The sequence below is a fragment of the Bubalus kerabau genome, chromosome 6 (assembly GCF_029407905.1).
Source record: "Bubalus kerabau isolate K-KA32 ecotype Philippines breed swamp buffalo chromosome 6, PCC_UOA_SB_1v2, whole genome shotgun sequence".
Classification (NCBI taxonomy): domain Eukaryota; kingdom Metazoa; phylum Chordata; class Mammalia; order Artiodactyla; family Bovidae; genus Bubalus; species Bubalus kerabau.
In genome coordinates, this window is record NC_073629.1 from 80,834,663 (window position 1) to 80,858,758 (window position 24,096).

The window sequence follows — 24,096 nt, forward strand, 5'->3', positions numbered from 1 at the left end:
CTCCACGGTACGTGGAATCTTCCAGGACCAGGGATTGAACCCGTGTCCCCGGCATTGACAGACGGATTCTTATCCACTGAGCCACCAGTGGTATACATGATTTTACGTTAAGTACATTTTAAAGTTTGACTTTTAAAAAACATACATAAAATTGTGTCTAGTCCCCCAAAGCAAAAAAACCTAGTTTGAGTTCCCCTCTCCCTCAACAAGTGAGCAGGCCTATAGAATAGAATGGTGGGGTAGTGGGAGGGGTGGGTCTATTATGTTAATAATCTCAATTTTTAAAAGAAAGTCCTGGTCCATAAAAAAATATCCTTCAGCATTGATGTAGTTATGAAAAACCAAGTAATCGATCAAACATTTTGCTAAACTTAGGAAAACAAGAGGACATTAAAGGATCAGCATCTTTTAAAGAAACCCAGTTTTTGAGGCCTAATTCTTGAGGGGCAGTTTGCTTCAAGAAGTCAAGATGCTTTGTTCCCAGAACCATTGAGGAAGGTGATCCCTAAGAAAGTTCATCTTTCTGGACAAGTTTCTATAACGTTTTTATTTTTAAATTTTTGACTGTGTTGGGTCTTGGTTGCTGCTCAGGGCTCTTCTCTGGTTTTAGGGAGCGGGGGCTACTCTCTAGTTACAGGGAATGGACTTCTCATTGCAGTAGTTTCTCTTTGGAGCCTGGGCTCACAGGCATGTAGGCTTCAATAGTTGCGGCTCCTGGACTGTAGAGCACAGGCTCAATAGTTGTGGTGCTCGAGTTTAGTTGTTCTGAGGCATGTGGGATCTTCCTGGACCTGGGATTGAACCTGTATCTCCTGCTTTGGCAGGCGGATTCTTTACCACTGAGCCACTAGGGAAGCCCTGGACAAGTTTCTTAAGCTATCAAATGTGGTTTACATGTTCTTTCTAGAACTTTTAGTTAATATACTTTTCATATGTACATATTCTTGTACTCATATTATTAAAGTTTTTTCCCTAATGCCCTATGTTCCATGACAACAGTTTTGTCACATTGTAGGGGTGGGCCGGAGAAGGCAATGGCACCCCACTCCAGTACTTTTGCCTAGAAAATCCCATGGACAGAGGAGCCTGCTAGGCTGAAGTCCATGGGGTCGCTAGAGTCGGATGCGACTGAGCGACTTCACTTTTACTTTTCACTTTCATACATTGAAGAAGGAAATGGCAACCCACTCCAGTGTTCTTGCCTGGAGAATCCCAGGGATGGGGGAGCCTGGTGGGCTGCCGTCTCTGGGGTCACACAGAGTCAGACACGACTGAAGCGACTTAGCAGCAGCAGCAGCAGGGGTGGGCCAGTCCATCCTAAAGGAGACCAGTTTTGGGTGTTCATTGGAAGGACTGATGCTGAGGCTGAAACTCCAATACTTTGGCCACCTCATGTGAAGAGTTAACTCATTGGAAAAGACCCTGATGCTGGGAGGGATTGAGAGCAGGAGGAGAAGCGGATACCAGAGGATGAGATGGCTGGATGGCATCACCGACTCGATGCGCATGAGTTTGGGTGAACTCCGGGAGTTGGTAATGGACAGGGAGGCCTGGCGTGATGTGATTCATGGGGTCGCAGAGAGTCGGACACGACTGAGCAACTGAACTGAACTGAACTGAGGGGTGGGTCAACATCAGTGCTGGTTGGTACGTCCACAGCTGTTGCCAAATGTACAACTTGCTGCCAAGGTGCCAGGTTTACAGCACAGAGGAGAAAGGCTTCAGGCAATTGAGAGAGAAGTGGGCAGTATCAAACATTAGGTCACAGGACTCAAAGGAGGAAGATAAGATGCTGGAAAATCAGATGGAGGGTTGACAAACCACAACAGTTCAGTAAGGGAATTTTTATTGCAGTGAAATAAGCATAACACAAAATATGCTATATTAACCATTTTAAGTGCACAATTTAGTGGCATTAATTATTCACAATGTTGTGCAATCACTACCACTACCTATTTCCAAAACTTTCCCATTACCCCCAAACAAGCACTCTGTACCCATCAAGCAATAACTTCCCATTACTCCTCCCTCCAGCCCCTGATAAACACTAATCTTCTCTCTGTCACTATGTATCTTCTACAACCTTTGTCCTTTGGTTTGGTTTATTTCAAGGTTCACCCAGGTTGTAACATGTATCAGAACTTCATTCCTTTTAATGGCTGGATATTATTCTATGTATGTACCACATTTTGTTCATTCATCTGTTGATGGACACTTGGTTTGTTTCCTCCTTTTGGCTATTGTGAATAGTGCTGCAATAAACATTGGCATACAATACCTCTTTGAGTCCCTCTTTTCAATTCTTTTGAGTATATGCAAGAGTGAATTGCTGGTAATTATATATTTAACTTCTTGAGGAACTGCCAAATAGTTTTCCACAGAGACTGCACCATTTTACATTTACATTCTTAACAGCCGTATATGAAGGTTCCAATTTCTCCACATCCTTGCCAGCAACTCTTATTTCCGTTTTTGTTTTTTGTTTATTTGTTTAATGTCATCTTTATAGGTATGAAGTGGTATTAACTGTGATTTTGCATTGCATTTCCCGATCACTAATGATGCTGAGCATTTTTAAAATTGGGTTGTTTGCCTTCTATTGGGACTTCCCTTGTGGTTCAGCTAGTAAAGAATCTGCCTGCAATGCGGGAGACTTGGGTTCGATCCCTGGGCTGGGAAGATCCCCTGGAGAAGGGAAAGGCTACCCACGCCAGTATTCTGGCCTGGAGAATTCCATGGACTGTACAGTCCATGGGGTCGCAAAAGAGTGGGACACGACTGAGCGACTTTCACTTTATATAAATGTTATTGAGTCGTAGAAGTTCTTATACATTTGAGATATTAAACCCTTATCAGATATATGATTTGCAAATATTTTCCTCCCATTCTGTGGGTTCCCTTTTCACTTACTTTTTTTTTAGTATTAAAAAAGTTTTACTTCAATTTTTTCCCTTAAACTTCTCTTTTCACTTACTTTATTTTAGTATTTAAAAAGTTTTACTTCAATATTTTTCCTCTTATAAACAACTCTGAAAAGTTGATATGTACCTGTCTAGCATAGCTGTTATTTAAAGGCAATATGTGGGCCACCGAGAATGTCTCCCAGACAGGAAATTCTGCTCAAAATCTTCATGCTGAGGGTGAAGTCAGGAGGAGGGGTAGAGCTCTGCTATCAATTTCCCACCCCAAATCCCCGCCCTGGGGTGAATCACTCTCTGCTAAGTCGCAACTTGTAGTTCCCAAGATTACCTGAATGTTTGGGTAGTTGGGGAGAATGCCAGGGTTTCAAGATGGCCCACATACAGCCTGATGGGCCCTCAGCCAGCACCTTCTTCCCATTCCAGCCATAGAAGTGCTAAGCTCCTGGGCCCTAGGGTGGGAGGCAGCCTGTCATCCCAGTGCCCTGCCCCAGTCTCCACCAGGACTTTGTGATGTTTCCAGTCTCATGTGGTATCAGGTGCTGCTGAGGCCCAAGTCGTGACTCTAAGGCAGACAGTGAAGAGAGTCAAGCAAAGGTCTGGGGACCATGACTGGGGTAGAACCTGCAGCCCTGGGCTGCCCCTACTTGTTTATTTCCAGTCTGTGGTCCCTCGTAGGGAGGGCTGGATCAAGCCTGGTGATGGCAGCCTTAGCCCTGTGGTGGGAGAAGAGGGCAAGGAGGGAGAGACACAGAGTCACAAGGACGAGAGAACCAGACGGAAACTTCTCCTGCAGTTTGCCAGTTTGCCCACCTGAAGCAGAACTCTGCTTCCAAAGGGACTCCTCAGATCAGGCTTGCTGGGTGACCACCCAGGGCATGGGCAGGCCAGGCTGAACCTAGGGCCACAGCTTTGAAGAATGTTGGCAGGGGAGGACTGGTTGAGAATGGGGCATAAGGAGTGTTCAAGGTATGATCCTGCCAGTGCCCCACCATCAGAAAAGGAAGCAGTGCTCCTTGGAATGACCCATGTGGTCAGGGTTGGACAGGCCGACATACTGGCTCAGGGCAGGAGTACTGAAGGCTCCTTCTCCGGGGAGTGTGGTCCTGGATCATCTCCTTGTTCACAAAGCCCTAGTGTAGTCTCCTTCTTCAGGGGTTTTGTCTACTATGAACCAGCTGCAACAAAATGTCCTTCTTGTTCTGACCAGCAAAGAGCAGTTGGCACACAGTGTGGTCATCCAGGTCCCTCATGATGGCGTGGATCACCCATAGCATCAAAGTGATGCTTGTTCCTCTCATGATCATATGAATAGACTTCACCTCTTGATAATGAGCTTGAATTTCTGGTCTGGACAGAGGGCAAACTTTTCTTTGCCCTGGTAGGCTAGCAGCCAGATTGGGTGCTGAAACTCAATGATGTCTCCAGTCTTCATGTTTTCCAAGTACTGGGACATCTTCCAATAGGAAACATGGGATGGGTATCTTTGAAGTAAACCTTGATCACTGGGCCCATCAAGCCCCTTCATCATGCCTGGAAATGCTGTAGGGCTGAGTGATTAGGTTGTGGTGGATTTGAACTGAAAATTAGATGTAATGACTTATGAGGGGGTCCAAGATGTGATGGGGATATAGCAGGTTGAAGTCGAACCACTGGTGTTATGGCTGATAATCTCCTCATCAATAAGCCACAGTGAGTACTTGATATCTGGGATTTCAAATGGCTAGGGTGCCGTGCTGGATAGAGGGGCTCTAGAAGAACCAGACTAGGGAGAGAACCACAGGTGCTCAGCTGGGCCCTGTGATGATGGCTGCTGCCCCAGCTGAGAAAGCTGGGCCACCTCTTCTCATGATATCCTTTGGTGCACAAACATTTTCAATTTTGATGAAACCCAGTTTATCTATTTTTTTTAATTGCTCATGCTTTTGTGTCATATCTAAGAATCCATTGCTAAAACAAAGGTCACCAAAATTTACCCCTATGCTTTCTTCCAAAAGTTTCATTATTCCATTTTGAGTCAATTTTTGTACATGATGTGAGAACAGCCTCCAACTTCATTCCTTTGCATCTAGAATCCAGCTGTCCCAGAACTGTTTGTTGAAGGGACTACTCTTTCCCCACTGAATGAATATAGTACTCTTGTGGAAAACCAATTCAACATAGATGTATGGGTTTATTTTGGGACTATCAGTTCTGTTCCATTGGTCTATATGTCTATCCTTAAGCCAGTATTACACTGTTCAAATTACTGTAACTTTGCAGTAAGTTTTGAAATCAGAAGTTGTGAGTCCTCCAATTTTGGAAATGGCAACCCACTCCAGTATCCTTGCCTGGAAAATCTCATGGACAGAGGGGCCTGTTCGGCTGCAGTCCTTGGGGTTGCAAAGTCAGGCACGTCTGAGCGACTGACACTTACTTACACTTACTTACAAAGATTGTTTTGGCTATTTTGGGACCCTTGCAGTCCCATGTGAATTTGAGGATAGGGTTTTTCCATTTCTGAAAAAAAAAGGCTGTTGGAATGTTGATAGAGATTGTGTTGAATATGTAAATCACTTTGGGTAGTAGTGCCATCTTAACAATTTAAATCTACATTCCAATCCACTAACATGGATATAGTTCCATTTAGTTTGGTCTTTCTTAATTTGTTTCAGAGATGTTTCAGAGTTTTCAGTGTATATTTCACCTCCTTGGTTAAATTTATTCTTAACTTTTTGATGCTATTTATTAGCAGTGGAATGTTGTCTTTATTTCCTTTTTGAATTGTTCATTACTAGTGTATTGAAACATGACTGATTTTTGTGTGTTGATCTTGTGACCTACAGCTTTGCTGAATTTTTAAAATTAGCTCTAGTAGCTTTCTTGTGGACTCTTTGGAACTGTCTATATATAAAATCATGACATCTGTGAATAGAGATGGTTTTACTACTATCTCTTCAATTTGTTTGTCCTTCAGTTATTTTTCTTATCTGCTTGATCTAGCTAGAACTTCCCATGTTGAATCTCAGTATGCATCCTTGTCTTGTTCCTTCTCTTAGGGGAAAAGCTTTCAGTTTTACTATTATCATGTTAGCTGTGGGTTTTTCATAAATGCCCTTTATCTTGTTAGATAAGTTCCTTTTTATTCTTCATTTTCTGAGTGTTTGTATCGTGAAAGGTGGTTGAAAGTGAAAGTGAAAGTCGCTCAGTTGTGTCTGACTCTTTGCCACCCCATGGACTATACAGTCCACGGAATTCTCCAGGCAAGAATACTGGAGTGGGTAGCCTTTCCCTTCTCCAGGGGGTCTTCCTGACGCAGGGATCAAACCCAGGTCTCCCGCATTGCAGGCAGATTCTTTACCCACTGAGCCACAAGGGAAGCCCACACTGAGATGATCATTTTTTATTACATTTGTTCTCTTAATGTAGTTTATTACATTGATTAATTCCTTTGTATTGAACCACTCTTGCATTCCTGAGATAAATCCCACCAGGTCATAGTAGATAATCCTTTTCACATGTCGTTGGATCTGGTTTGCTAGTATTTTATTTAGGATTTTTGCATCCAGAAAGGATATTTTTTTTCTTGTGATGTAATTTTTTTCTTTTTCTTGTGATATCTTTATCTGCTTTTGGTCTCAGTGTAATACTAGCCTTACAGAATGAGTCAGGAAGTGTCCCTTCCATCATGGTTAACTTCATCAGCTTCGGAGGTAGATGCTGTCAGTTTTAAGCCTACTTTTGCTGCCAAATACTTTGTAATAAGTTTTTTCATTGTTTACCCGTCTAGACATCAGTTTTCCATCTGTAAAATTGGTGTGTTGGGAGGATTAATTGGGATCATTCATTGTAAAGCCTGTGGTGTATGGGTAAAAGTTTAAGCATCAGCTCTTAGAAGAAGTGGGAGTAGGAAACCCTATTTTTGTAGTGTTTGGCTGTTTCCATGGTGTAAATACTCCTGCCATGGTTGATTGTAAGATGCCCTTGTGAAGTCATCTAAGGGGAGATGAGAAGAAATGCACGTAGTATCCTCGAATGAGCCAGTGGAAACTGACTCCAGTATATCACTTAAAAAAAAGGTATGAAGTACATAATAAATGATCAATGATTAAATATTGGGCTTGCCAGATGGCACTAATGGTAAGAACCCACCTACCAATGCAGGAAACATAAGACATATGAGTTCAATTCCTGCGTTGAGAAGATCCTCTGGAGAAGGCATGGCAACCCACTCCAGTAGGCTTGCCTGGAGAATCACCTGGACAGAGGAGCCTGGCAGGCTGCAGTCCATAGGGTTGCAAAGAGTAGGGCATGACTGAAGTGACTTAGCACAGTACAGCAAAGCACAATTAAATATTATCATTTCAGTTGCCTTTAGCAAAAAGAATTAAATAAAGGGAAAATAGAATGATTCCTGAAAAGTCAAGCTATAAATCTCCCTCTATATTGCCTTATGTTCTAAAATATTCTTGGTACTTTGAAATGTTATCTTCAGATGGTCTATTCTCTGTGGGAATCACTTTGCATATCTCCTTACTATCTCTAGATCTTGCATCATTGTTTACAGTGAACATAATCACAGGGAGGACAATGTGTGGATAAGTCTGTCTGCCCACCTGGCAATTGACCACACCTGGTTTTTTCCTTCTTCTTCTTCTTCTTTTTTTTTTTTAGATTTTTGGACCATTTTTAAAGTCTTTATTGAATTTGGTATTAATATAATGTTGCTTCTATTTTATGTTTTGCTTTTATGGCTATGAGGCATCTGGGATCTTAGCTCCCCAATTAGGGATCGAATCTGTACCTCCTGCATTGGAAGGCAGTCTTAACCACTGGACTGCCAGAGAAGTCCCCAGTTAACTACACCTGGAAAAACTTCTTGCTCCTGATTGCTTAACATGTTAACCTTGAAGACTGCTGGAAAATTTAGAGACAGCATCCTGCCTTGGCTCCCTGGTTACTAAGGTGTTCTGCCTGATACTGACCCTGACAACAGTTACCACCTGGTCATGCTTTCCCTAGAAGGCACACATAGATTGCCCATCTGCCTCATCAGGCAAATAGTTCTAAACAGTGTCTAGACTTCTGCTCAGATCCAGGCTTAGGACACTTTATGAAGTAAAGACTATCTTGCTCTGTCCCCTCGGTACCTCTGGTAAATTTCAATACTTTGACCAACTCAAATGTTGTCCCATTTCCTTATCCCATCTATCCATCCACCATCCATCCAACCAAGACTTGCAGAGTGCCTAATGGCTACAGATACAAAGAGGGTATATGGCTTCCACTACCTATAAACTCATGGCCTGAGATGGGGTTAGGTAAAGGCTTCAGCAATATGTGAACCGTGAACTTCCAGATGTTCAAGCTGGTTTTAGAAAAGGCAGAGGAACCAGAAATCAAATTGCTAACATCCGCTGGATCATCAAAAAAGCAAAAGAGTTTCAGAAAAAACATCTACTTCTGCTTTATTAACTATGCCAAAGCCTTTGACTATGTGGATCACAAGAAACTGTGGAGAATTCTGAAAGAGATGGGAATACCAGACCACCTGACCTGCCCCTTGAGAAACCTATATGCAGGGCAGGAAGCAACAGTTAGAACTGGACACGGAACAACAGACTGGTTCCAAATAGGAAAAGGAGTACGTCAAGGCTGTATATTGTCATCCTGCTTATTTAACTTCTATGCAAAGTACATCATGAGAAACGCTGGGCTGGAAGAAACACAAGCTGGAATCAAGATTGCTGGGAGAAATATCAATAACCTCAGATATGCAGATGACACCACCCTTATGGCAGAAAGTGAAGAGGAACTCAAAAGCCTCTTGATAAAAGTGAAAGAGGAGAGTGAAGAAGTTGGCTTAAAGCTCGACATTCAGAAAACTAAGATCATGGCATCTGGTCCCATCACTTCATGGGAAATAGACGGGGAAACAGTGGAAACAGTGTCAGACTTTATTTTTCTGGGCTCCAAAATCACTGCAGATGGTGATTGCAGCCATGAAATTAAAAGACGCTTACTCCTTTGAAGGAAAGTTATGACCAACCTAGATAGTATATTCAAAAGCAGAGACATCACTTTGCCAACAAAGGTCCGTCTAGTCAAGGCTATGGTTTTTCCAGTGGTCATGTATGGATGTGAGAGTTGGACTGTGAAGAAAGCTGAGTGCCGAAGAATTGATGCTTTTGAAGTGTGGTGTTGGAGAAGACTCTTGAGAGTCCCTTGGACTGCAAAGAGATCCAACCAGTCCATCCTAAAGGAGATCAGTCCTGGGTGTTCATTGGAAGGACTGATGCTGAGGCTGAAACTCCAATACTTTGGCCACCTCATGCGAAGAGTTGACTCATTGGAAAAGACTCTGATGCTGGGAGGGACTGGGGGCAGGAGGAGAAGGGGACGACAGAGGATGAGATGGCTGGATGGCATCACCGACTCGATGGACGTGAGTTTGAGTGAACTCCGGGAGTTGGTGATGGACAGGGAGGCCTGGCGTGCTGTGATTCATGGGGTCGCAAAGAGTCGAACACGACTGAGCAACTGAAATGAACTGAAAGTGAAGATAGATATGCAAACAAATAATGGGAATGTATTGTGATAAGGGAAAGTACAAAAGTATATGCAAAGTACTCTGGGAAACTAAAGGAGGAAGTCAGAGTGTCTTGGGGAGCTACAGAGATTTTTGCAGAGTGGGTAAAGCACTCTGGGTAAAGCTGAGCATGGGGCCAGAATATGAGGTAGAACGTGTATGCCCAACTATGGCGTTGAACGTGATCGTCTAGCAACAGGAAGCCTTTCTTTCCTTTTTTTTTTTTATTGTCCTGCATCTTAGAACTTTAAGGCCATGGTCCCTGTTAATAATAAAAGAATAGCCAACTTCTTCATGGCTTATAATGTGCCAGATACTGTACTAAGTGCTTTAAATTAATCATTTAACTTAATCTTCATAGCAACCTTAGAATACAGTCAACATTATCATCCCCATTTTACAGATGAGAAAACTGAAATGTAAACCTCAAAGTTACACAACTAGGAATGGGCAGAGCTAAAACCCAGCTCTTATTCACTATTGAGCCCGTGCTCTTAGAAACACAAGCCAGCTGGACTTGGTATAGTTGAGGGACTGGAAGACTGGTCCCCTCTCCTGACACCAGCCCACCAAAACTTCATTCCATTTTATAGTGCTCATACATTAAACCCACTTACCTCCTATCTGGGCTGATAGCAATTTTCTGCCGGCACCTTGTTTAGGAGGCAGTGGTAGTTCATGTGGAGAAGGACTTCGAAGGGTGTTGACAGCGGTGCCAATTGACTTCCAAGACCTGCGGCTGCTGTTGGGTGTGATTCAGCTAATGCCCTTCCCAAATAATGTGTTAACCCAATTAAAAAACGTGTCCAACTGAGCTGAATGTCAGACCCGTGTGTCAACTTGCATTTTACACCTGTAAAAGGAAAAGCAGTTCCACTTAACACTGCTGACCAGGTACTTTATGTATATAATTAATTATATTATTAATTCTATACATATGTATAACTGTATGAAAGTGATAAAGTGAAGTTGCTCAGTCGTGTCCAACTCTTTGCGACCCCATGGGCTGTAGCCTCCCAGGTTCCACCATCCATGGGATTTTCCAGGCAAGAATACTGGAGTGGGTTGCCATTTCCTTCTCCAGGAAATCTTCCCAACCCAGGGACTGAACCCAGGTCTCCTGCATTGTAGGCAGACGCTTTACCGTCTGAGCCACCAGGGAAGTCTTATGTGTATATATAATGTCATGTTGACATCAACTCTGTGAGATTGTATATATGTGCAAATAAGTAACCTGAAGCTCAGAAAGGTGAAGCCACTTGTTCAAGTTCAGAGAGTCAACTACCCTCTACTACTTCAGGACCACAACTTTTGGGGTGGTCTTGTTTAATTTATATCATAGTGAATAACCACTCTTCTTTTTGATAAAGAAGCATTATTTATTTTTAGAGATGTCTCCAAACAAGCATGATTAGTTTAGAGATGTGGGATAGTGGAAAGGCTGGGGACTTTGGAACTAGGTATTCCTGGGTTAAAATTCTAATTCCTGCTCTGTAGTGGTGTGACCTTTGGCAAGTTCCCTAATCTCACCTCAAAAGATGATTGTGAGAATAGAAGCGGGTGGCTGGTCCCTAGGAATATGCTTCAGTACTCATTAAGTCCTTTTCAGCTGCTGGTTGGTGTAACATGAATGGGCATCTCCAGACATCTTAGGTAAATTGGTTAAATACGCAGTATATTCTTAGAGATACTTTATTTTAATTAAAAAAAGACTCCTGCTAGGTGGCCTTTTGGGGGGGAAATTTATGGATGGTATTTTGAAACAAGGCAAATCATACAGCTCCCGCAGGTTGAGATTCAACAGACTCACCAGTGAGGCCCATTATACCCATGAGAGTTCTGGGGAGGAATGGGAAAAACTGCTGTGTTGAAGTTGCAAAAAATCTAGTTCAGGAGACAAAACACACGGACAGATGGTAAGAGAAATAACAATAGAAGGCAGCAGAGGACAAGAGTCCAAGCAGTGATGCAGGCAATCGATAGTGTGTAAATTTGGAAGAGACAGAGAGACTGTTTCAAAGGGGCCAAGAAACCCTTCCTGACCTGTCTCCTGCTCTCCCGCCTTCTTCTGTCCCTCCACAGCACTTTGGGTTTCTCTTAGAGTCACCAATGCACTTAGCTCTTTGTAACGAGGTGGAGAAACTATCACGCTCTTTCTTAATAGCTGGCGCCAGAATTCCTCAGGAGGATAGAAGCATCTAAGTTTGGAAAATTAGGTGTAATGGAATAGGTTGGAGAGTGCTGGAGGCAGAGTTGAGACTTGAGGACCTGGATGTTGGAGGAGGGGAAATTTACTGGTTTTAAGACAGGGAGAATTTGAGATCGGGGGTGGGGGTGCAATCTGGGATGGAGTGAGTGAGGAAACAAGAGGAGGGAGGGAAGAGGGATCACGGAGAGAGCAGCTGGCAGCCCACAGAGAGCTGCGATTCCTCCCTACAATTACCTACATCTCCAGTGCCTGCTACTAAATCCAGGCAGCTCTGTGTGAGTGCCTTTGATGGGAAAACCAGGAACAGGCTAAGTTTCATTTCAGCATTGTGCAGAACAGATTAGATGTGAGGGGGTGGAAGTTACCCAGTTCTTGAAAGGGCTCTATACTTTTCACGGTCCAGGTGAAGACTGAGGTTCAAACCAAGTTTACCAAGATCGTTCAGAGGCAGACTTCCTAGTTATTTCTCCAATTCCTTTCTCTTTTTTGCCTAGTCCTTCCTTTCCAACTTACGGTACCTGACATATAGTAGGCACTCCTTAAATATCTGTTATACTGAATCGAATATAAATATGCTACATCGTTTGTGCTGTCAGGGTACCTAAAATTGAGTGAAGACAACACAAATGCATTTCACACATAAAAGTAAATCTAATCCTAACAATTCTTCGAAGGCTATAAAAATCCACTAATAGACCTAACACATCTCTTTGTTTTTCAGTATCCTTCAAGATTTTGCTCACATTTCATCCTCCAAGAAGCCTACCTGGATTTTCAGTTATGTGTCCTGTCTCTGAAATCTTATGACATTTCCTACCTATATCAGCAAATTTGACACTTGATCACTTATTTTTTGATGGATGGCTTACCTTTTTCATGACATACTACAGTTCCTGAGGGCAGAAAGTGAGCCCACACTTGCTGAGGGCTGAATACATATAGTACCTTATATACACAGCTAGCTGTTTAGTTGATGTTACTGATAATATGTGTCCTACATCATGTTCTCAGAAACTTGAGAACTTAGTATGTGCTTGGCAAGTATTAGTACTGAATAACTATTTGCTGAATTGAGTTGAATTGTTGGGTAGTATAAACATCTGAAAATATAAAATTCTTAGATGTCATTCTCATACCAAAAATCCCAGAAAATTAGGAAGGAATCAAATATAATTCTTGTTAAGCTATAATTTATCTTCCTATTGGTTTGGGGCGTGTAATTTAGGCTTTCCACTTCAAAAGCTATTCTGATTTCTTGGCCAAAAATTTTACATGGATACTTTGAGGTTAAGAAATAAAGATACACAGCATTTTGAGGCTGGCAGGCATCAAAAGATCATGTGCTCTTAGCCAGGTGAAATGTGAGTTGAGAGGGTTACACAGATTGCCTTATGCTTCTGGAGTCCGTTGTAGAGCTTACCTAGTTTCCACGTTTCCTGCTTTCTGGTTCAGTGGTCTTTCTGGGGCACTAAGTTTAGTTGTCAGAATAGCATTTCTTCTAAATGTATTTATTATTAATGCACTATACTAAGTCCCTGGGGTAGAATAAGCCTCATCATTATAGCTAGTAAGTCAGTCTGAAGCAATCTGATATTCCTGTAAAACTGAATAAATTTTGTCATAAAGTATCCTTGGGCTCACTGCCTTCTGAGATGGCATCATCCCATTTGCCCTATATTAAAAAATATCCATAAATGAGCCCTTCTGTATGGACATTCATTATAACTTAGCTTTATTGATTCTTTTATAGTGCCGTTAATTACAGGAACCACAAAACCTTCAATTAGATTAAAGCCATAATAAATAAGATGAGTAATACTTATTCTGCTCTGTATATTGTTTTTGTGATAAACTGATGTTTATCTTTTCAGCCATTGCTACATTAACATTTTATAAAATAATTATATCAAATATTTTAATTTTTTAGGCAAAAACATTTTAATATTTTCTAATAACTAATGGCCTCCCTGGTGGCTCAGATGGTAAAGAATATGCTTGCAAAGCAGGAGACTCGAGTTTGATCTTTGGGTTGTAAAGGTCCCCTGGAGAAGAAAATGGCTACCCACTCTAATGTTCTTGCCTAGAGAATTTCATGGACAGAGGAGACTGGCAGGCTACAGTCCATGGGGTCACAAAGAGTCAGACACTACTGAGCAACGAACACTTATTAATGATATTAACAGCTCCAATACTTTGGCCACCTGATGCGAAGAGCCAGCTCATTGGAAAAGACCCCGATGCTGGGAAAAATTGAAGGCAAAAGGGGAAGGAGACAGCAGAGAATGAGATGGTTAAATAGCATCACTGACTTCAATGGACATGAACTTGAGCAAACTCTGGGAGAGAGTGAAGGACAGGGAAGCCTGGTGTGCTACAGTCTATGAGGTCACAAAGAATTGGACATGACTTAGCGACTGAACAACAACCAATCATTATTAATCCTCATGACAACCCTATGAAGTGTACATTAGAATTATCTTGACTTACAGGTAAGAAATCAAAGCTTAAAGAAATTCAGTGTCTTAAGATCCCACAAGAGGGAAAGCTGTGATTAAATGAGATAATATTAATGTACCTAGCACATGCTGAGCAGATAGTGTATTGAATAAATGCAAGTGAAAAAGACAGCGTGAAGTGAAAATAAGTGAAAGAAAAGATGAAGCTATTGTGAGGTTAGTATATAAAATATGTGTTATAAGTTTCAGTATATAATACACATATGACTGAAATTTGATTCTGGGCTTCCTAATAGTCAAAGGGAGAAATATAATCAGTTATATAAGTAATAAATAACCTTGCTTAAGAGAAGTATAATATCTGTAGAGCTGAGGGCCCTTTTTCAAGATGAAAGATTTAATTTAGCTGGGACCTTAAAGGATGAGACAAAGTCATTATCGGATGCTGTTAGAAGCCTGGAGGAGTGATGGCCAAACCTGAGTGGAGTGGAGAAGCCTGCTGCTGCTGCTTCTAAGTCGCTTCAGTCGTGTCCAACTCTTCATAGATGGCAGCCCACCAAGCTCCCCTGTCCTGAGGGTTCTCCAGGCAAGAACACTGGAGTGGGTTGCCATTTCCTTCTCCAATGCATGAAAGTGAAAAGTGAAAGTGAAGTCTCTCAGTCGTGTCCGACTCTTTGCAACCCCATGGACTGAAACCCACCAGGCTCCTCTGTCCATGGGATTTTTCCAGGCAAGAGTACTGGAGTGGGGTGCCATTGCCTTCTCTGGGAGAAGCCTGAGTTGTCCTGGAAGGAGGCAGAGCAAGGATTAAGAAGTTGGAGAGATGTGCTAGAAGGGAAATATTATGGAAGACCAAGCAGAGGATTATGTTCCATGGGAGGCCTGAAGGACACAACATTCACTTAAACCATTAAGAATGTACTACAAAGAGGGGTACCACCATCACCAACAAGTGCAGGCCACGGCTCAAAACAGGTGAGCGGTCCCTTAATAGCAACAGGCATGATGGGGCTTCTCCCAAGTAATAGAGACCAACTGAGAGTGTTTACTGGTTGGGACATAGACTTGGATTACTGTGATATTGAATGGTTTGCTTTCGAAACGAACAGAGATCACTCTGTCATTTTTGAGATTGTATCCAAGTACTGCATTTCAGACTCTCTTGTTGACCATGATGGCTACTCCATTTCTTCTGAGGGATTCCTGTCCGCAGTAGTAGATATAATGGTCATCTGAGTTAAATTCACCCATTCCAGTCCATTTTAGTTCGCTGATTCCTAGAATGTCGACATTCACTCTTGCCATCTCTTGTTTGACTGCTTCCAATTTGCCTTGATTCATGGACCTGACATTCCAGGTTCCTATGCAATATTGCTCTTTACAGCATCAGACCTTGCTTCTATCACCAGTCACATCCGCAACTGGGTATTGTTTTTGCTTTGGCTCCATCCCTTCATTCTTTCTGGAGTTATTTCTCCACTGATCTCCAGTAGCATATTGGGCAACTACTGACCTGGGGAGTGTCTCTTTCAGTATCCTATCATTTTGCCTTTTCATACTGTTCATGGGGTTCTCAAGGCAAGAATACTGAAGTGGTTTGCCATTCCCTTCTCCAGTGGACCACATTCTGTCAGAGAAACACCAGTTTCCAGTCAAGAAACACCGGGAGTAACAGGAAAATATGGCCTTGGAATAAGGAATGAAGCAGGGCAAAGGCTAATAGCATTTTGCCAAGAGAACACACTGGTCATAGCAAACACCCTATTCCAACAACACAAGAGAAGACTCTACACATGGACATCACCAGATGGTCAACACCGAAATCAAATTGATTATATTCTTTGCAGCCAAATACAGAGAAGCTCTATACAGTCAGCAAAAACAAGACCGGGAGCTGACTGTGGCTCAGATCATTAATTCTTTATTGCCAAATTCAGACTTAAATTGAAGAAAGTAGGGAAAACCACTAGACTATTCAGGTATGACCTAAATCAAATCCTTTATGATTATACAGTGGAAGTGAGAAATAGATATAAGGGACTAGATCTGATAGATAGAGTGCCTGATGATCTATGGACTGAGGTTCATGACATTGTACAGGAGACAGGGATCAAGACCATCCCCATGGAAAAGAAATGCAAAAAAAGCAAAATGGCTGTCTGGGGAGGCCTTACAAATAGCTGCGAAAAGAAGAGAAACAAAAAGCAAAGGAGAAAAGGAAAGATATAAGCATCTGAATGCAGAGTTCCAAAGAATAGCAAGGAGAGATAAGAAAGCCTTCCTCAGCAATCAATGCCAAGAAATAGAGGAAAACAACAGAATGGTAAAGACTAGAGATCTGTTCAAGAAAATTAGAGATACCAAGGGAACATTTCATGCAAAGATGGGCTCAATAAAGGACAGAAATGATATGGACCTAACAGAAGCAGAAGATATTAAGAAGAGGTGGCAAGAATACACAGAAGAACTGTACAAAAAAGATCTTCACCACCCAGATAATCACCATGGTGTGATCACTGACCTAGAGCCAGACATCCTGGAATGTGAAGTCAAGTGGGCCTTAGAAAGCATCACTACAAACAAAGCTAGTGGAGGTGATGGAATTCCAGTTGAGCTATTTCAAATCCTGAAAGATGATGCTGTGAAAGTGCTGCTCTCAATATGCCAGCAAATTTGGAAAACTCAGCAGTGGCCACAGGACTGGAAAAGGTCAGTTTTCATTCCAATCCCAAAGAAAGTCAATGCCAAAGAATGCTCAAGCTACTGCACAGTTGCACTCATCTCACACGCTAGTAAAGGAATGCTCAAAATTCTCCAAGCCAGGCTTCAGCAATACGTGAACCGTGAACTTCCAGATGTTCAAGCTGGTTTTAGAAAAGTCAGAGGAACCAGAGATCAAATTGCCAACATCCGCTGGATCATGGAAAAAGCAAGAGAGTTCCAGAAAAACATCTATTTCTGCTTTATTGACTATGCCAAAGCCTTTGACTGTGTGGATCACAATAAACTGGAAACTTCTGAAAGAGATGGGAATACCAGACCACTTGACCTGCCTCTTGAGAAACCTATATGCAGGTCAGGAAGCAATAGTTAGAACTGGACATGGAACAACAGACTGATTCCAAATAGGAAAAGGAGTCTGTCAAGGCTGTATATTGTCACCCTGCTTATTTAACTTATATGCAGAGTACATCATGAGAAACGCTGGACTGGAAGAAACACAAGCTGGAATCAAGATTGCTGGGAGAAATATCAAGAACCTCAGATATGCAGATGACACCACCCTTATGGCAGAAAGTGAAGAGGAACTCAAAAGCCTCTTGATGAAAGTGAAAGGGGAGAGTGAAAAGTTGGCTTAAAGCTCAACATTCAGAAAACTAAGATCATGGCATCTGGTCCCATCACTTCGTGGGAAATAAATGGGGAAACAGTGGAAACAGTGTCAGACTTTTGGGCTCCAAAATCTCTGCAGATGGTGATTGCAGCCATGAAATTAAAAGACGCTTACTCCTTGGAAGAAAAATTATGACCAACCTAGATAGCATATTGAAAAGCAGAGACATTACTTTGTCAACAAATGTCCATCTAGTTAAGGCTATGGTTTTTCCAGTGGTCACGTAGGGATGTAAGAGTTGGACTATAAAGAAAGCTGAGCGCCGAAGAATTGATGCTTTTGAACTGTGGTGTTGGAGAAGACTCTTGAGAGTCCCTTGGACTGCAAGGAGATCCAACCAGTCCATTCTGAAGGAGATCAGCCCTGGGATTTCTTTGGAGGGAATGATGCTGAAGCTAAAACTCCAGTACTTTGGCCACCTCATGTGAAGAGCTGACTCATTGGAAAAGACTGATGCTGGGAGGGATTGGGGGCAGGAGGAGAAGGGGACGACAGAGGATGAGATGGCTGGATGGCATCACCGACTCGATGGACGTGAGTTTGAGTGAACTCCGGGAGATGGTGATGGACAGGGAGGCCTGGCGTGCTGCGATTCATGGGGTCACAAAGAGTTGGACACGACTGAGCGACTGAACTGAACTGAGAGTGTTTAACTACTAGGAGCCAAGAAACCACAATTACCTTAATTACCAGTAAGGTCAGAAGAGCAGCCCGAGGGGAATTCTGTAGGAACTGAGACAGGATTAATAGCTCCTGGAGTCCTTAGGGCAAATATGTAGCCAAATACTACAAAAAAATCTAGGAAGAGTAGGCCATGACCATGAGGTCCTGTGATCGCATATATCACACAAGAAGTCATCAGGGGCAGCTGACCTCAGAGTGCCAGAAGGCCTTTGAAAGGCACACCTGAGGTAACAGGTCAGTGGCACCCATCTGAAAGGCTAGGTTGTCAGTCCTGCAGGGTGTGTGTTCAATCAGAAACCTCTGTATGGCACTGGGGCCACAATTCCAGAATGAATGGATCAAGGAACAAAGGGGTCAGAGTAGAAGTGGTACTGCTTACCATCACCCCCAGTGACCCACTGAGGGACTTTGTCTTTTTTGTCCCCACATTCTGGATTCTTCAGTTGTTAGACTTCTTGGGCCCCAAATGAGGCATGCTCTTGCCCAGGGCTATAACAAAGGTCCTGTTGAACTATGAAATGTAGCTGGATTCCTGCCTCCAGGGACCAGCAGGGGGAAAGAGTCACCTCCTGGCAGGGGGAATCCATCTTCATCATCTGGAGGATGTGGCCTTTCTTTTACACAGTGGGGTAGGGAGGAATGTGTGTAGGACCCAGGAGATTTTCCTGGGCCTCTCCGGGGCCTCTGTTGCCCCACTGACACTATGTCTTGATATGCATAGCACTCCTGGCCTCAGACGAAGAAGGCAATGGCAACCCACTCCAGTACCCTTGCCTGGAGAATCCCATGGACGGAGCAGCCTGGTGGGCTGCTGTCTACGGGGTCGCACAGAGTCGGACATGACTAATGGCAACTTAGCAGCAGCAGCAGCCTGGCCTCAGAAGCGTGTGATTGCAAAGGGCTCAGTTGCCTCAGGAATGAAGAGTTGGGTCACTTCCCTAGGAAGTGATGTTATCACTCCTGCTGAAATATAGCCACAGGTCAGAGGAATTTAGAATAGACAGAAGAGGGAGAGAGCATGAGAACCAGCTGTGTCTTGGAGACCTAGCGGCAGTGACCTGGCTATAGTTTGTCTCAGTAACCATCTTTTCTAAATTTTCCTGTAGACGGAGAGGTCGGCAGACCCATGAAGGTCCTGCTCCCTGCACCTGCATGTATATCTGAGCAGCACGTTGGGTAGAATACAGTTGCCATGAGAGTGTACCGTTCAGATCTCCTCCTCTGGGGAGGCTGACTAACAGAGGGCTCCAGCCATTTCCTCTGTGCATCCACCACCATGTTTGCATGGAGACTGGGCTACCTGTGCCAACGACAGCATGGCACGCATGCCAAGGCAGGCCAGTTCCAGCGAGCAGTGGCCACTTTGGCTTTGGACTCCAGCTTGGTCTACCTGAGGCTTTCTGGGAACTGTGCTCTTTTTATCTTGTCCTCAATCTTTTCTCCTCTTCTCTCCCACAGATGTCCAGCTGCATTAGGGTCTGGAGGCTTTCCTCACCTTCTACTCCCTCCCCTCTTTATCTGTTATGCTGCTGCTGCTGCTGCTAAGTCGCTTCAGTCGTGTCTGACTCTGTGCGACCCCAGAGACGGCAGCCCACCAGGCTCCCCCGTCCCTGGGATTCTCCAGGCAAGAACACTGGAGTGGGTTGCCATTTCCTTCTCCAATGCATGAAAGTGAAAAGTGAAAGTGAAGTCTCTCAGTCGTGTCCAACTCTTAGCGACCCCACAGACTGCAGTCTACCAGGCTCCTCCGTCCACGGGATTCTCTAGGCAAGAGTACTGGAGTGGGGTGCCATTGCCTTCTCCTTATCTGTTATAGGCACTTCCTAATAAAACTCTTATACCTCTAATCCTGTCGTCTTCTTTTTTCCCTAAGTTGAAGTATAGTTGATTTACAGTGCTGTGCTAGTGTTGGTGTACAGCAAAACGATTCAGTTTTCCTTATATGTATGTATATGAGGCTTCCCAGGTGGCTCAGTAGTGAAAGAATCTGCCTGCCAATTCAGAAGACGCAGTAGGCGCAGGTTCGATCCCTGGGTCAGGAAGATCTCTTCAAGGAGGAAATGGCAACCTACTCCAGTACTCTTGTCTGGGAAATCTCATGGCCAGAGGAGCCTGGCGGGCTACAGTTTAAGGGGTCCTAAAGAGTCGGACATGACTGAGCGCACATGCATATCACCTTCTATATGTATAGATCTATATTATTTTTTTGATTCTTTTCCATTATAGGTTATTATAAAATATTGAATATAGTTCTGTGTGCTATACAGTAAATCCTTGTTATTTATCTCTTTTATATATGATACTGTGCATCTGTTAATCCTATACTCCCAATGTATCCCTCCCCTCTTCCTGTTTGGTAATAAGCATGTTTATTTTCTGTGTCTGTGAGTCTGTTTCAACACTGTTATGTAAGTAAGTTCCTTTGTACTGTTTTTTAATTCTGCATATAAGTAATATCATGTAATATGTGTTAGTCTCTGACATTTCACTTAGTATGATCATCTCTATGTCCATCCATGTTGCTGCAGATGTCATTATTCCATTCTTTTTATGGCTTAGTAATATTCCATTGTACACACACACACACACACACTGCATCTTCTTTATCCATTCAGCTGTTGATGGACACCGTCTTGTTTTTGATGGACCTATAATGTATGCTCTTTAGCTAGTGACTAGCTAATTTAGTGTGATCCATGCACTGTAATAGAGCTGGAACAGTGAGTTTGTGTAGGCCTTTTTACTAACCGTCATAATCATTTATTGAGGTAATGGGTAGGTAGTGTTATTCCAATTTTATATGTGAGGAAGTGTGTTAGTTTCTCAGTCGTGTCTGACTCTTTGCAACCCCACGGACTGTAGCCCGCCAGGCTGTTCTGTCCATGGAATTCTCCAGACAGGAATACTGGAGTGGGTAGTAGTCTTTTCTCCAGGCGATCTTCCTGACACAGGGGTCAAACCCAGGTCTTTTACACTGCAGGCAGATTTTTTACCATCTGAGCCACAAGGGAAGCCCTTGTGAGGAAACTAAGTATTAATTTAGGACTTGTCTGGGGTACTAACCTAGGAAGTGGAAAAGTTGAGCTGAAGTGCAAACTTAGGCCCATATGTACTCCAAAGTCAAATTTACTACCAGGCCATGGGACATGGGCTGAGGACAGAGTTAACATCTTACGAGAGCCGAAGTATCTGAGGAAGAAGGACCTTATGTTTTATAGCAGTGAGCTGAGGCACTCAAAGCAGGTTTCAAGCCAGATCAAGGTTTATCTCAAGCAATAATTTCAGGACAGAACCAATACTGTCTCAAGGGTGTGATGCCTCGCAGTATCAAAGTTCTATTCTGGACAGTATTCTGTCAGAAATTTTAGTCTGGAAAGGTTTTTAAGTGTATACTCATAAGTATACATATATGATTTATTTGCTTTCATCTTTTTTCTTTGTTTAATTATACTTTTAGCAAATATCTATTGATCTTACACTATATGTCATGCATGATTCCTTCTAAGCAAAATATTATATTTTACTTTTCCTTCTTGTTACATTTAATCAGACTCTTTTTCTTCCTTTCAATCTGTCCTTATGAATTCATGTTTTCAATAGTCTTCTGTCTTCACAGTGCTAAGCAGTGGAAAAGGATCTTGTTCTTGTAAGTGTAATCATTTCCCCATCATAGATGGAGGCTAACTCAGTGCACCAGATATCACACGGAAGAAGATCAATCCAGTTACCGTTTTGAGGTAAAAGATTTAACATTTAATTTTACTTTTCCCTATTTTTTTTAGGAGGGTGGGATGAGGGAGAGGGATTGTTAAATGAAAGGCAAACATTTATGAATACTATATTTTCAACATAAATGTAGTCTTGACTGTAAAAAAAAAAAATAGCACTTTAGGCATCTCAGAGCATTGAAATTTTAAGTGGTTTAAATATTACACATTTAAAACATTTAGCTCTATATAGATAAAACTTAGAGTAATGTAGAATGAACACTTATTCCATTGCCTCTCATTTTCTATCTCTTAAATCTCTTTTTTAAAAAATTAGCATGTATCACTATATGGCATTGTCTTAAATTATTTATTCATCCACTTGTTTTCAACTATCCTCCCCAACTAGGAACCTCTTCTGTCTTATTTCACTGCTGTGTTTGCAAGACAGAATAGTGCCTGGCATGTAGTGGTACTCACCAAATATTTGTTGTAATTCATTATTTAAGCTAAAAAGGGGATGACTTCCTAAAGAATCACACATAAAATCACAATATAAGCAAACAGATAACAAATCAAAAACCCACAACAGTTCAACATACTTGACTACGAGAAAACAGAAAACTTTAACAAGCGTAGTGTTTTAAAGAGCAAATAGTATGTTGGAAGAAAGTATGTCAGAAAAACTTTGCTATTTTTAGTAAAGCTTTAAATAACTTTGCTATTTTTTATTACTACTACAAATTGATAGAAGATAGTATGACCCCAGAAAATAGTGGACAAAAAACAAAAACACATTATTTCTCCTACTCACCCTTGGCAAACACATTGATACATTAAGAGAGACATGACAAACAAATACTAGTGAGAAAGCCCAGGGAAAATTATTTATCTCTTTAACAACCATGGAAATTCAAAATTAAAGCAACAGGGTCTATTTTTGAAACATTAAGGTTATAAACCTTTTAAGGGCTTTCCTGATAGCTCAGTTGGTAAAGAATCTGCCTGCAATGCAGGAGACCCCAGTTTGATTCCGGGGTCTGGAAGATCCCTTGGCGAAGGGATAGGCTACCCACTCCAGAATTCTTGGGCTTCATTTGTGGCTCAGTTGGTAAAGAGTTGCCTGCAATGCGGGAGACCTGAGTTCAATCCCAGGATTCCCAGGTCCAAGGATTCTGACTTGGAGAAATCCATGGACTGTATAGTCTATGGGGTCGCAAAGAGTCAGACATGACTGAGCAACTTTCACTTTGACTATTTTTTTTTCACTATTTTTGAAATATTAAGGTTCAGATCAGATCAGATCAGTCGCTCAGTCGTGTCCAACTCTTTGCGACCCCATGAATCGCCGCACGCCAGGCCTCCCTGTCCATCACCAACTCCCGGAGTTCACTCAGATTCACATTCATTGAGTCGGTGATGCCATCCAGCCATCTCATCCTCTGTCATCCCCTTCTCCTCCTGCCCCCAATCCCTCCCAGCATCAGAGTCTTTTCCAATGAGTCAACTTTTCGCATGAGGTGGCCAAAGTACTGGAGTTTCAGCTTTAGCATCATTCCTTCCCAAGAAATCCCAGGGCTGATCTCCTTCAGAATGCACTGGTTGGATCTCCTTGCAGTCCAAGGGACTCTCAAGAGTCTTCTCCAACACCACAGTTCAAAAGCATCAATTCTTCAGTGCTCAGCCTTCTTCACAGTCCAACTAACCATTTAAAAAGTTATGTCCATTGTTACAAAACTGAACAATGTATCTATTTGCTGCTGCGTCACTGCGTCGCTTCAGTCGTGTCCGACTCTGTGCGACCCCATAGACGGCAGCCCACCAGGCTCCCCCGTCCCTGGGATTCTCCAGGCAAGAACACTGGAGTGGGTTGCCGTTTCCTTCTCCAATGCATGAAAGTGAAAAGTGAAAGTCAAGTCGCTCAGTCGTATCCGACTCTTAGCGACCCCATGGACTGCAGCCTACCAGGCTCCTCTGCCCATGGGATTTTCCAGGCAAGAGTACTGGAGTGGGGTGCCATTGCCTTACAGTGTAAATCTGTGGAAACTTCTCCCATCCAAGTACTTACCCGGCCCAACCTGGTTAGCTTCCGGGATCAGAGGAGATTGGGCATGTTCAGGGTAGTATGGCCATAGATTTGTGGAAACTTCTTGGAAAGTG

At 42.7% G+C, this 24,096-nt stretch overlaps 1 pseudogene; it reads right to left on the reverse strand.

Annotated features, from left to right (window-relative positions):
- Positions 1–3,952: 3,952 nt before the first annotated feature.
- On the reverse strand, positions 3,953–11,309 carry LOC129656460 (NADH-cytochrome b5 reductase 3-like; annotated as a pseudogene).
- Between the last annotated feature and the right edge of the window lie 12,787 nt (positions 11,310–24,096).